Raw genomic sequence first — 11,305 nt, 5'->3', positions numbered from 1 at the left:
CAAAATAATGCTTCAAATTGTTTTACAACATTGCAATGTGCGCACCTGCATGTAGTATTGTACAGAATATGTGCTTTGCATAAGTAAAGAAATAATGTTTTTCAATCCTTTTTTTGATGAATTTAAAGAATAAAACAAAACAGAATTGAAGAAAAACACTTTGAATTTGCATATATACTTACTTATATACAACATATTGTAAGTAGGTAAAGCTTTAGTTCATGGAGATATGAATGAATGATATCGTAAAGTTTGATCCCAGTATGTTGCACGCTTGAACTTGTGATTCGAGACACCATTATCAGCTGTTGCAGGTTATTTCTTGGACAACATTTCATGAATATAATTGGTTTCCCAACATTGGTAAAAATTGTTTTCTGAAACGTGTTACCCAATGAAATGAGTGATCCAAACCACCTGTTCAAGAACTGAAGTAATAATTTTTTGTGACATATCATCAATAATCATTTGCCAAGACCAACAAATTGTTTAGGCGAGGTATGTTGCTCAATAAAACTGATTCCAATTATGTCCACATGTCTGATGCATCATCAGGTTTGTCCTTTCCCTGACGACAGACATCTTATATTGGTTGACACTGGAAGAACGTGTTTGGGTCAGCCTAGATAACTCTGTGCTCAACTAACTCAATCAGATTGGACCGTGTGACAAAAATTAACTTCATGTGGACTTGTTCTCTGTAGGGGATAATTAGTGATGGGGACAGACCTCGTCATAAAAGCCTTATTACTGAAACTGTTTCACAGACAGAATTGGTTTTGGTACTCGGATATCTACAACTGACACAGGTGTAAATGACATGAGATTACATCTTGGCTGATTGTGTATGCTTGATTTGCTGTCTTCAAGAAAACGTGTGAAGGGTTTTTAATAAAATGTCAATAATTCTTATACAATCAAGGTTCATGGTGTTACTTTAAGGAAAGAAATTATAGACATTGATGAATGTATTTTGTCTTTGTTACAAATTCAGTTTACAGTACCATAACAATGAACTCTTGAACTTGGTGTAAAATATGGACAGAAATTATAGAGATTGATGAATGTATTTTTTCTTCGTTACAAATTCAGGTTACAGTACCTTAACGATGAACACTTGAACTTGGTGTAAAATATGGACAGAAATTATAGACTTTGATGAATTTTTTTTGTCTTTGTTACAAATTCAGTTTACAGTACCATAACAATGAACACTTGAACTTGGTGTAAAATATGGACAGAAATTATAGACATTGATGAATGTATTTTGTCTTTGTTACAAATTCAGTTTACAGTACCTTAACGATGAACACTTGAACTTGGTTTAATGTACTGTATAAAGTCTAAGAATGTACTTGGAAACCTGTGTTTGGATAAGTGGAGACTCAAATCAGTTACTGCTTTGACTTTGTTTAATATAATCAAAACATCAAACAATTCATAGAAATGCAAGAAGACGTGACAGGAGTGAACCCCGTGGTACGTTATGGACAAGATGAACCCCACATAACCTCCCTGTTTTAACATTTGCCAGAATTACAAATTTTCTATCAGACAGGCTGACTCGTAAAAATCAAAACGTCTCATCATCCTGAAGGCCTGGCCGGAGCAGTAATGACCACATATAATCCATTCGTTCTCTCCGGTGGCCACAATAGCTAAATTCATTTCCTTCGCTCCCAGAAAAGACTGGTCATCAGGAGCAACTCTACACGAGGAAGGAAAAAACCCAACTGACCGGTGGTCATTTCCTTTAACGCTTGGCCGCAACGGCGGATGACGAGCGATCTTCACTTCGTTAGATGCCTCTATCAGACATGTTTGCATGGCTTCAGCACTACAGCACATTCCTGTCAAGAGAGAATGGAAAATTTCAAATTAATTTGGAATGATTTCCTACATCTGTGCTGGACCATGGTTTTGTCATATATTTCTCAGTTCTACATACATTGTTTATTCTGTTGACTTGAATTTGCTAAAGATTGAGAAATGATTAATTAGTGATGAAGGAAATGGTTGCAAATTAGCTCCTTCATCACTTTATCACTGTTACTTTTAGCACCAAAATGTTACACTTGTTCAAATTCATTGAATTGCAATTTTCACATTTCATACCAGTAACATAAGAATATTAAAGAATGCTGCACTGTAATGGAGAAAGAAATATTTCATCATTCAAAGTATTTGGAAAGGTTACAGTTAAATACAAGTACCATCAGTGTGTTTCTTTATCCATGTGTGAGGCAATGCTGTATCTTCTGTGGGGAGTCTGCAGCTAAATAATCCTATTTTACTAACAAACCATGCCTTAAAACAATAAAGCTCTACATGTTAAGATGTAGAAGACAGACACATGATCCATTTACAAATCCATGGCTTTTATGTATCTTTCCTCTTAACTGGTAGGAATTCTGATATGGATTGGATAATTCCTTTTACAGTACAACTGGAATGTGTTGGTGTATAAGTAATAAAAAGGGCTATGATGTACTGAACAAGGGCCCAAATGCAGGATAAAGTAATCTGATGTCAGTCCTACTGTAGTTGTGTTTCCTTGCACAAAGAGGGTTACATTGTGTATGGTCAGTTGAGGCTTCAGCTACATTTTCCTACTAAAATGATATCAGCTTTAATGTGACTCCTTGGGCCTTAGAGGGCTTCAGTACATTTGATTAGTCTTCGTGTAGTCTTCAGTTCAAGACAAGTCAAAGAATATTTATAGAAGGAAGATCCATGACCCTGAAAGGTGTGTAATAACAAAACATATTGATATCATCATTAACAACTTTATTCTATGAAATATAAGTTATTAAAGACACTGTTAAATTACAAGGAAAACATTGAAAACACTTTTTAATGTAATAATGACAACACATCTATCCTGAAGGAGTGTTCTATTGCACACAATGAACAGAAGATAGAATTTATCTTTTGACTCGTACTTTTGAAACATGACACAAAATGTATCAATTGACATAGCTTCTTTGTCTTTATTCGTTAACTTTAAGAGGGCTAGGCTAATTTAAAATATAACACTTGACAGATAGTTTTCATGTTTCATATTTTAGGGGCATACAGACAATGTGCTGACTTTAATGTACAGAGACTATGGACTGATTTTAATATTGATTTTATATTTTCATGAAGTCAAATTCCATACCTTACTGTTATTAGCATTGGTCTTCTATGCGTCATCATCTATGTCTGAAAGAGGGGCCTGGGTGGCCCAGTAGCCAAAGGTTGCCCTGATAAGCTGATCATGGGTTCAGATCCTAGATTTACTTCCATAATAATCCTGGGTTTGTTACCACTTTATCCATGCTTGTGTTGACAAATCTTGGGTAGAAATTTGTAACGAGTAGTTGGAAATGGTTTTCATAATTTTTGCATATTCAATATGAATATCAGAGTGGTTATGAAGACAATTTTGATTATTATTTTTTTTCAAATTTACCTTGAAACCTTCACATTATAAAAAGTCCCACAGACATTTGGCAAGTTAAACCTCTTGTGTATTGGTGTCTCTGCCATTACTGGTACTTCAAATGTTAACAAAAGATATGTGATTTAATTCCATTCATCATGTAGTAATTAATGTAGATTGCTTAAGATTATCTGCTTGTGCTGATGGAAGAATGAATGACAATGGCAGCAATAAGCATTTTTCTTCAAACCCATGGGGATTCTGGGTAAGAATAATTTAAAACATCTATCCTTGTCGTAAGAGGCGATCGGGTTGTCAGGCTCAGTGACTTAGTTGATTGCATGTCATCGGATCCCAATTGCATGGATCGATGCTCATGATGTTAATCCCTGGATGGTCTGGTCCAGACTTGATTATTTACAGACCACAGCTTGAATATTGCTGATTGCAGCATGTAACAACCAACGAACAAAGCAACAAATCATTTTCCTTCAATAAGTTCATATGTCATATTTGTGTGATATAAAATACTTCCTCACAGTAACGTACTGAAAGAACTATTTATTGCTGTGACTCTTTTATTCACTGCATACTCTAACATCAATATCTGTATACGTACATCAAGGCTATCAGTGATGTTAGTGATATTAATATGAAACTGATGATGATCTATTAAATACTGTTTTACTACGCTCTTCGTCTACCAGCCTCAGTTGAAACAAGTTGGTAATGGTCAATGCTAGTGAAGATGCTTTCTGTAGAGTTGTATGCATGGAAACTTGGACTGTATTTACAGCAGAACTTATGCATTGAACACTACACCTACCACAGAAGGGATCCCAGTCACCCTGCTGTCATAGACACCAAAAATGCACAGCAAGACACAAATTCTTAGGTGTCAGTCAAAGTGTGTGGTCATCCTAGATAGCACTGGCGCAGACAAGATTGTCAAATTGTATATAGATCGGCAGCCATTATTTAGGGAAGTGTCTGGTCACCTTGTCTAGGGTCTCAACAGACTTACCCTCACTTGCTGTGAGGCTGGCCACAAGGGCAGTTCTTACATTCGGACCAAAAAATATTTAGTTGGACGATAATCTTTATTGTTCTGTTACATATTGTTTTCTGATATAGAAAGTAGATGATCTGGATAAACAGATGAGAATGATCTCACCATATGTGGATTTCACACTATGACCACAGGATGTATTGCATTTAGCTACTAGTATGAAAGGATGTACACATCAAGAAGTGTACATAAAGTAGTATAACATTGTAGATACATGACAGAAGGAATTAATCAATAGATCAGTCAATAAAACTGAACATGAAACAAACACATGTTACAAAAACAAAGCTAATAGAATAAATGAATAAATAATCCATTAAACTAAAAAATCAACTAATTCTTTTAGAATGTTAAATACTAAAACCCAATTTGTTGGTTTATGCATTGATAATGTAATTGGTCATATGGCATAATATGCATAACAGTGGAGTCATTAAAAGCAAAAGAATCAGCAAAACTTAACACCGTAACTCAGTGCCACTCATGCAGATAAAAATTAAAATAATTAACTGCTTGCCTACAGCAGACTGAAGCCCTATATATTAAAAACTTTTCAAAAGACCTGTATACATCCCCTCCAGGCAAAAGCACTTGAAACCAACTGTTTAGTTATGCAATACCAAGGAAATATATGCAATGTGGACAAAAGCTATTATCAGCTTTATAGTGAGGCCACTAGTGGTCAGTGTAAACATCCCTCATTATACAGCCAGCAGTGGACATTAGATGTCCAGCAGTGGACAAAGGCCTGGCTTTATTAGATGTGGGCCATTACATCACAGAGTTATAACTGGGTACAGCAAATATTTACTGGCATGACAGATTGGAAAAGGGCACTTTTCAGTTGAGGCTAGGTAATTTTTGGAGAGGATTATTGTCAGTGAAAGGTTATATGCTGATCTGATACAGTGATGGCGTGCTGGAAAGGTAAGAGGAATTATTTTCTGCAGGTCTTGTACTATTATATCATGGAGGCCATAGCTGGGGTCAGATGCTGCCTCTGCAGGTTGTTGCAGTGCAACCTTCTATGTTTGTGCTGTGTGCAGTCACCCATACCCTACTCCACTGTAGTTGATTTACGAAATGTTTTGACTGATGATAACTATTTAAACAGAGACAAATACAGATGTGAATATGGTTTCTGATTCATATGACCATTTTGGTGTTATATATATTTCACTGATGATGCAATTGTATCATTTATGAATGGAGCATTCTAAAGGTGAACTTTCAATTTCACTTTTGATGTTTTATGATAAGTATTTAATTCTAAAATGCACAAAATAACATTGTAAAATTCATTGGCATGGATGACTTGTCAAATTTGTAAATAATAAATAAAAATTCTCATGATAGGTATTAAACATTTTTATAAAATACTGAGTTTTGATTTTGGTCATTATAGTTTTATAATTTTTTTTAGCTTTTCAAGGTTCTTTGAATATATTTTGATTTTAGAAGTTCTAGAGGAACATTTATAGGAAGTCAAATATGTTTTCACATCTCTTTGCTCTTTTTCATAGGATCAACCACTTCAAATTAAAATAAAATAAAAGCCAAATACCATCATCAGAGACTGCAACGTTACAATCCCATTCAGTTCATCATTGTGAAATGAAAATATGAGAGCGTCATAATTAATCCATGTCTGAAATAACATCTAAAACATCAGACATACTTTCTTAATATCCCCACACAGACAGGAATTAATTCAATTATATGTCTGAAGGCTCCAGTGGTATATTCTGTCCCTTGACTGACGACCATGTAGCTAATTCATCTCTCTAACTTGGGATATGAGGTCAGCCTTCATCTTCTGACCAAAAACTTGGCTACTCTTAATGCTGCTTTCTCGTATTCCATGCAACTCTCTGGTGCTTATGCTACTCATATTTACCTCATATTCTCTTATACAGCACTTGGTGACCATAGTTTGGTCCAGACTTTGCATTTTTATATGATATGATAGGAAGATCAAAAGAAATTTTACATCTGACATAGTATCTTTACATTCAAGCAGTATGCTCTATACATGACAGAGGATTGTATACAGCAATTATGGTTTGTTTTGTAGTCATTATAACACTTGTTCAGGTTCAGGGAATGTATAATTTGGAATACCAGAAGGTGATTGTTCTTGTGAATGATTTTCACACCTGCTGATTTTGTTGATGAGATGTAACCGGAATGAAAAGAGTTTGTCTGGCATCATGGGAAGTGAAGATGTCAAACAGTTATCCTGATTGTTATTGTCCTCATTGTCACCCAGGCTAAACTGTTTACAACTTACGTTTTCAATGTCTTATTCCTCGTGTGGTACCTGCTTTCTTCACTTCATGAAATACACCATATCCATATTCCTTCCAAGCACTCATACTTCACATGAATCGCATGAATCATGCGACAGTTAATGGACACAGGTACTTGAATATATAGTTTTTAAAGTATATAACTTCTTAAACATATTTAGTGCCTCCCATTTTACATTTTTTAAATTTAGATGAAAATCTATAAATTAATTTACTGTAGCCTTGGAGTTGAAGGTTATCTCTTTGTTAAATATGAAGAATTGGTTTTATTGAATATAAGTTTATGCAACATTGAGTTGAACATTGAATATTTACAGAGAATCAACTCCAAATGCCTGACACATTTTGTTGGTAGGGATTATATAAAGACACTATTTACAAAGCCAACTGAAGATGGTTGATCTAAACCATTTGTCAAAAAGTCAAAAGTCAACATTTCCTGTCTGCTTCCAGTCCTACCACAATACCTTATGTCTGTACTTGAAAAATCCATCAAGACTGAAAAAAGCTGCTTGGTAAAGCCCCATGTGGTCAAAGTTTATTTTTCAAGGATCAAGACGCAGCATGTTTTTGTTGGTCGCGCTGACCTCAGGTCAAGAGATGCTCAGAGCGTAGTAGTTACGTTAATGTAAATAAAAAAACATGTGCCACAATGTTTGCTGCTTCGGACAAACAATACCCAACACCAGACGACCCGAACAACCTGGAGTAAATTTTGAAAGGATCCTGCCTTTCCCATTTCAAGGGAAGCCCAACCTGTACTTTACATTTTTTTGCTTCTTTTCAGAAGAGGCAGGTCAGAGTGACCAGGAAGGGCGGGCCAACCAATCAGCTGATGACAGTTTTTTGTGTGTCAAAGTTCAAGAGGGTGCAGAAAGCAGTCATGGCGTAGAAGAAGAAGAGGAGAAAATTAAGGAACCAATCCCCGCATCTGAGTGTAAAAGGCGAGTCTAGACACCTCAAGCAGACATTGTCATTTTCAACTCTTTTTTCAATCTGTTCTTAAAGATTTATTATTATCTTTTTTAAGTAACAAAAAAGATTACAATAAGATTATAATAGTGTTGATTGTTAAACTGTGAAACATTTGAAAGTCAGAAGGGTAGACTGTTTTCGAATCCCTTTCATATGGTAGAATGCTTCAAGAGCATTTAAAGCCTTGAAAACAACAGTTGTGTTTAAAGAAATTTACAAAGTTATCTTTTGACTTTGATCAGATCAAAAGTGTCCCTCCTCAGCCATGAAATTATAGAGGTTCAACAAAAATATCATTTCAGCTGTTTTCAGTGTTTAGAGTTTAATAAGAAACATACTAGCAGTTAGTTGTATAATGACACTCTTTTCTACTTGTGCTTGTATTCTACAGATTGTTCCTTTCTTTGAGACTGAAAATGCATGAAGACCTAATAAAAAGCAACTTGAGATATATTTTATAGGTTTTCTCCCATTTCAAAAATTGTGTTGATGTCAGCGGAGTGAGGATGTAATGTCTGCACATCGAACGTATATAGTGTGTATGGTTTAATGGTTCTGTGGTTTGTCTGCTTGGGAATGACATAGACAAAACTGCTGAGAGTACATCATTCCTTTAATGTGTTTTGATCAACCTGCTGAGAACTGTTAATAACTGTTTGGAGGATCAAGACACTTGTCATGTATATGAAGTCTATTTTATGATTACACAAGTTAGATAAAACCATGGCCAATCTGATTGTTGAATACAATTTGTCTTCACATGTATTTTCTTCAATTCATGCAAATATGTTCTGCAAATATTCATACCACTTTTAATCACAGGTATAGACAACAGTAGAGTGTTTGACTCAAGAGACCTTTGCTAAGCATAGTTGTTAACTTAATGTGTATACAAGAAAAGAACATAGATAATACCTATGGCTATTTTGTAGTTTCTGAAGAGATTAATCAGACTGTACAATGATGCTTTGTAAAATGGAATTGAATTGTAATCACTTGAAAAGTCATTCGAAAGATTTCATCATGACCACTAAGATAATTGTTTCTAAAAGTAATAAGTTCGTATTGAAGAGAAAGGATCCATTAGCTTCGTACTGAGTGGTTCAAACATTCTTGAACTGACGCAAAAAACACAAGAGGTAGAGGCTATTCCAGTAATCAGTTTGGAATATCTTCTTCTACCTAAGATGTAGTAATCCAGATTGGAGAAGGCTGGGAAGGGGGTTGAGAAACACTGACACATTGTTAACCAATGACAAGATCTTGTTGTGAGCTTAACATAACAGAGTTTAAGATAGGGGACGGCTGCTTTAACCATGCCTCCACAATGGACCTAATGAAGAATTCATCATGAGGAAAGTGAACAGTCTGATATCGAACAGTCGCAGTCCAAGCTGCCAAAACATTGTCAGAGAAATAAACCAACCAACTGAAATGTCAGTGAGGGCTAAATGATGGAAATAAAAAAGATATAATACAGAAATTGAATTACTTCTGGGGATAATTAGGAACATCATAAAATGAGATGCATAAATATTTTATCACTGGGCACACGTTAAGACTTCCAAATATTTGGAGGTAGAATTGGATGGAAGACATTGTGTTTATTCTCGTCATGGAGGATGTTTATATGGCTTTTGCTCGGGGTCATTCCTGGAGGGATAGTAGATGTTTTTCATGAACACAAACAAATTTGTCTTTAAAAAAGCTAATGAGAAGAGAGATTAAAAGTGAACATCACTAACATCAATAACAGAATAACCAGTCTAGATTATCCATTGGGCTTAAAAGGCAAAATAGATGTGAAAATATTATGAAAGGATCACTGAAAATCAGTGATGACTCCAGGTGTTCATGAAAAAGGTAAGCATGTTCTGCCCTACTGTCGTACCTGCCACTTCCACAAAGCCCTTTCCATGTAGTAAGAAATCTCTGCTAAAAGCATGCAGATGAAATGTATAAGTATGCCCTGCACTCAGGTTAGTCATGCTTGAAACTAGGCCTGCATAAACGTTACAAAATGTAGGATGCACTGCTGTTAAAACAGCGTCCCTTTTGCATGAAGAGGTACATCAGACAGACAAACAGCTATGAAAAATGTTCTATCTTTCCATAAATTTGTTAAATTGTTAGCATGCTATTGAATTGTTTTCATACTGATTACACAGTATACTTAACCTAATTTAGTTGAAATAAGTACTGACATTCAATGGTTGTGTGATATTAATTAGATTGATATACTGGACATTTTTAACTATGCTTTAGCAGAGTATAAAATCAATAAAAAGTTTGTAAAAGTCGTTCTTCGGTACTACATTGTACATGCAAATGTATTTTTCAGATCTTTTCAAAATATTACTCCCATAATGAAACTCAGTTTAGTGGTTTGAAGACACCTGGCTTTTGTCCAGTGGCCGTGACGGTTATAACAGCTGACACAGGTCAGCTAATTAAACAAATCAGTTGGAATTAAACAAATCGCCTGTATCACATGGACAGTCCGGTTTCAATCTCAACGCAAAAATCAATTTGGCCGCACCACCTTTTGACCCAGCCCTGTGTAATCAATGGAAAATAGCATACTGGAGGATGCCAGCATATCCTCATGCCCTGGATAGTGGCGGCAGCATTACAAACATGGATTGCAAGAAGTAGTTTGCTGATTTTTTTAATAAAAATGTGTATTCATTTCAAGAAATAATTTTCAGCCAACTTATTTAATATTAAAAATGCAATATTCTCCTGGAAACAGGAAATTTATGATATTGATGAAAATAAAGCTTTTTGTCAAAGGGTTTAACTTAACATTCAAATGTTTTCATATGTGATTTATGCTATGATTTTTAAAAAGGTCTGTTAAATTCTAATGATGTTTTTTTTGTTTGATGTTTAGGTATTTTAAAAAAAATTTGCAGTTTATTTATGTGTGTACATTAAGTATGCTCATTCTATAGTAATAACAGTCTTAGGTCCCACTCCCAGTCCACAACAAACCTACTGTTATATTTAGTAGTGAACTTTGCGAGAACTTTTGATGTGTAAATATTTGGAATGATAAGATGAAAAGAACACATAGGAAATTAAGTTCCTTGAAAATTTGACAAACAATCTGTGTGGCAGATATCCTGTTGAATATTTGTGTGTCTAGCTTATTGCAGTGGAATTCTTCAGATGCCGACACTTGTGGCCCTTCAAGATCACTTTCCACATTCCGCTACACTCACAGTGCATCTATGTTGCATAGTAACATTCATGCATAGTTTCATTTAGTAACAGTTGAGAATATGACGTGTGGAGTTTTGGTTTTGGGTTTAGTTTAAATAATAAACTATACCTACCCACTTACATATAATCTGTATCTACCATATTTATATGTACCCTATATCTTTCCACTTACCGTATTTGAAGTGATAAGCACCCTGGGCACTCTCAAAATTAGAACTAGGGGGCTCTTATTAGAATATTATTTTGGTGAAAAATAAAACAGAGTTGAAAGATAAATTTCGTGGTTTATGCCGACTGCCTTAA

Source organism: Haliotis cracherodii, unplaced genomic scaffold, assembly GCF_022045235.1.
Source record: "Haliotis cracherodii isolate W230 unplaced genomic scaffold, xgHalCrac1.p SCAF_1, whole genome shotgun sequence".
NCBI lineage: Eukaryota > Metazoa > Mollusca > Gastropoda > Lepetellida > Haliotidae > Haliotis > Haliotis cracherodii.
This window is presented reverse-complemented; position numbering follows the sequence as displayed.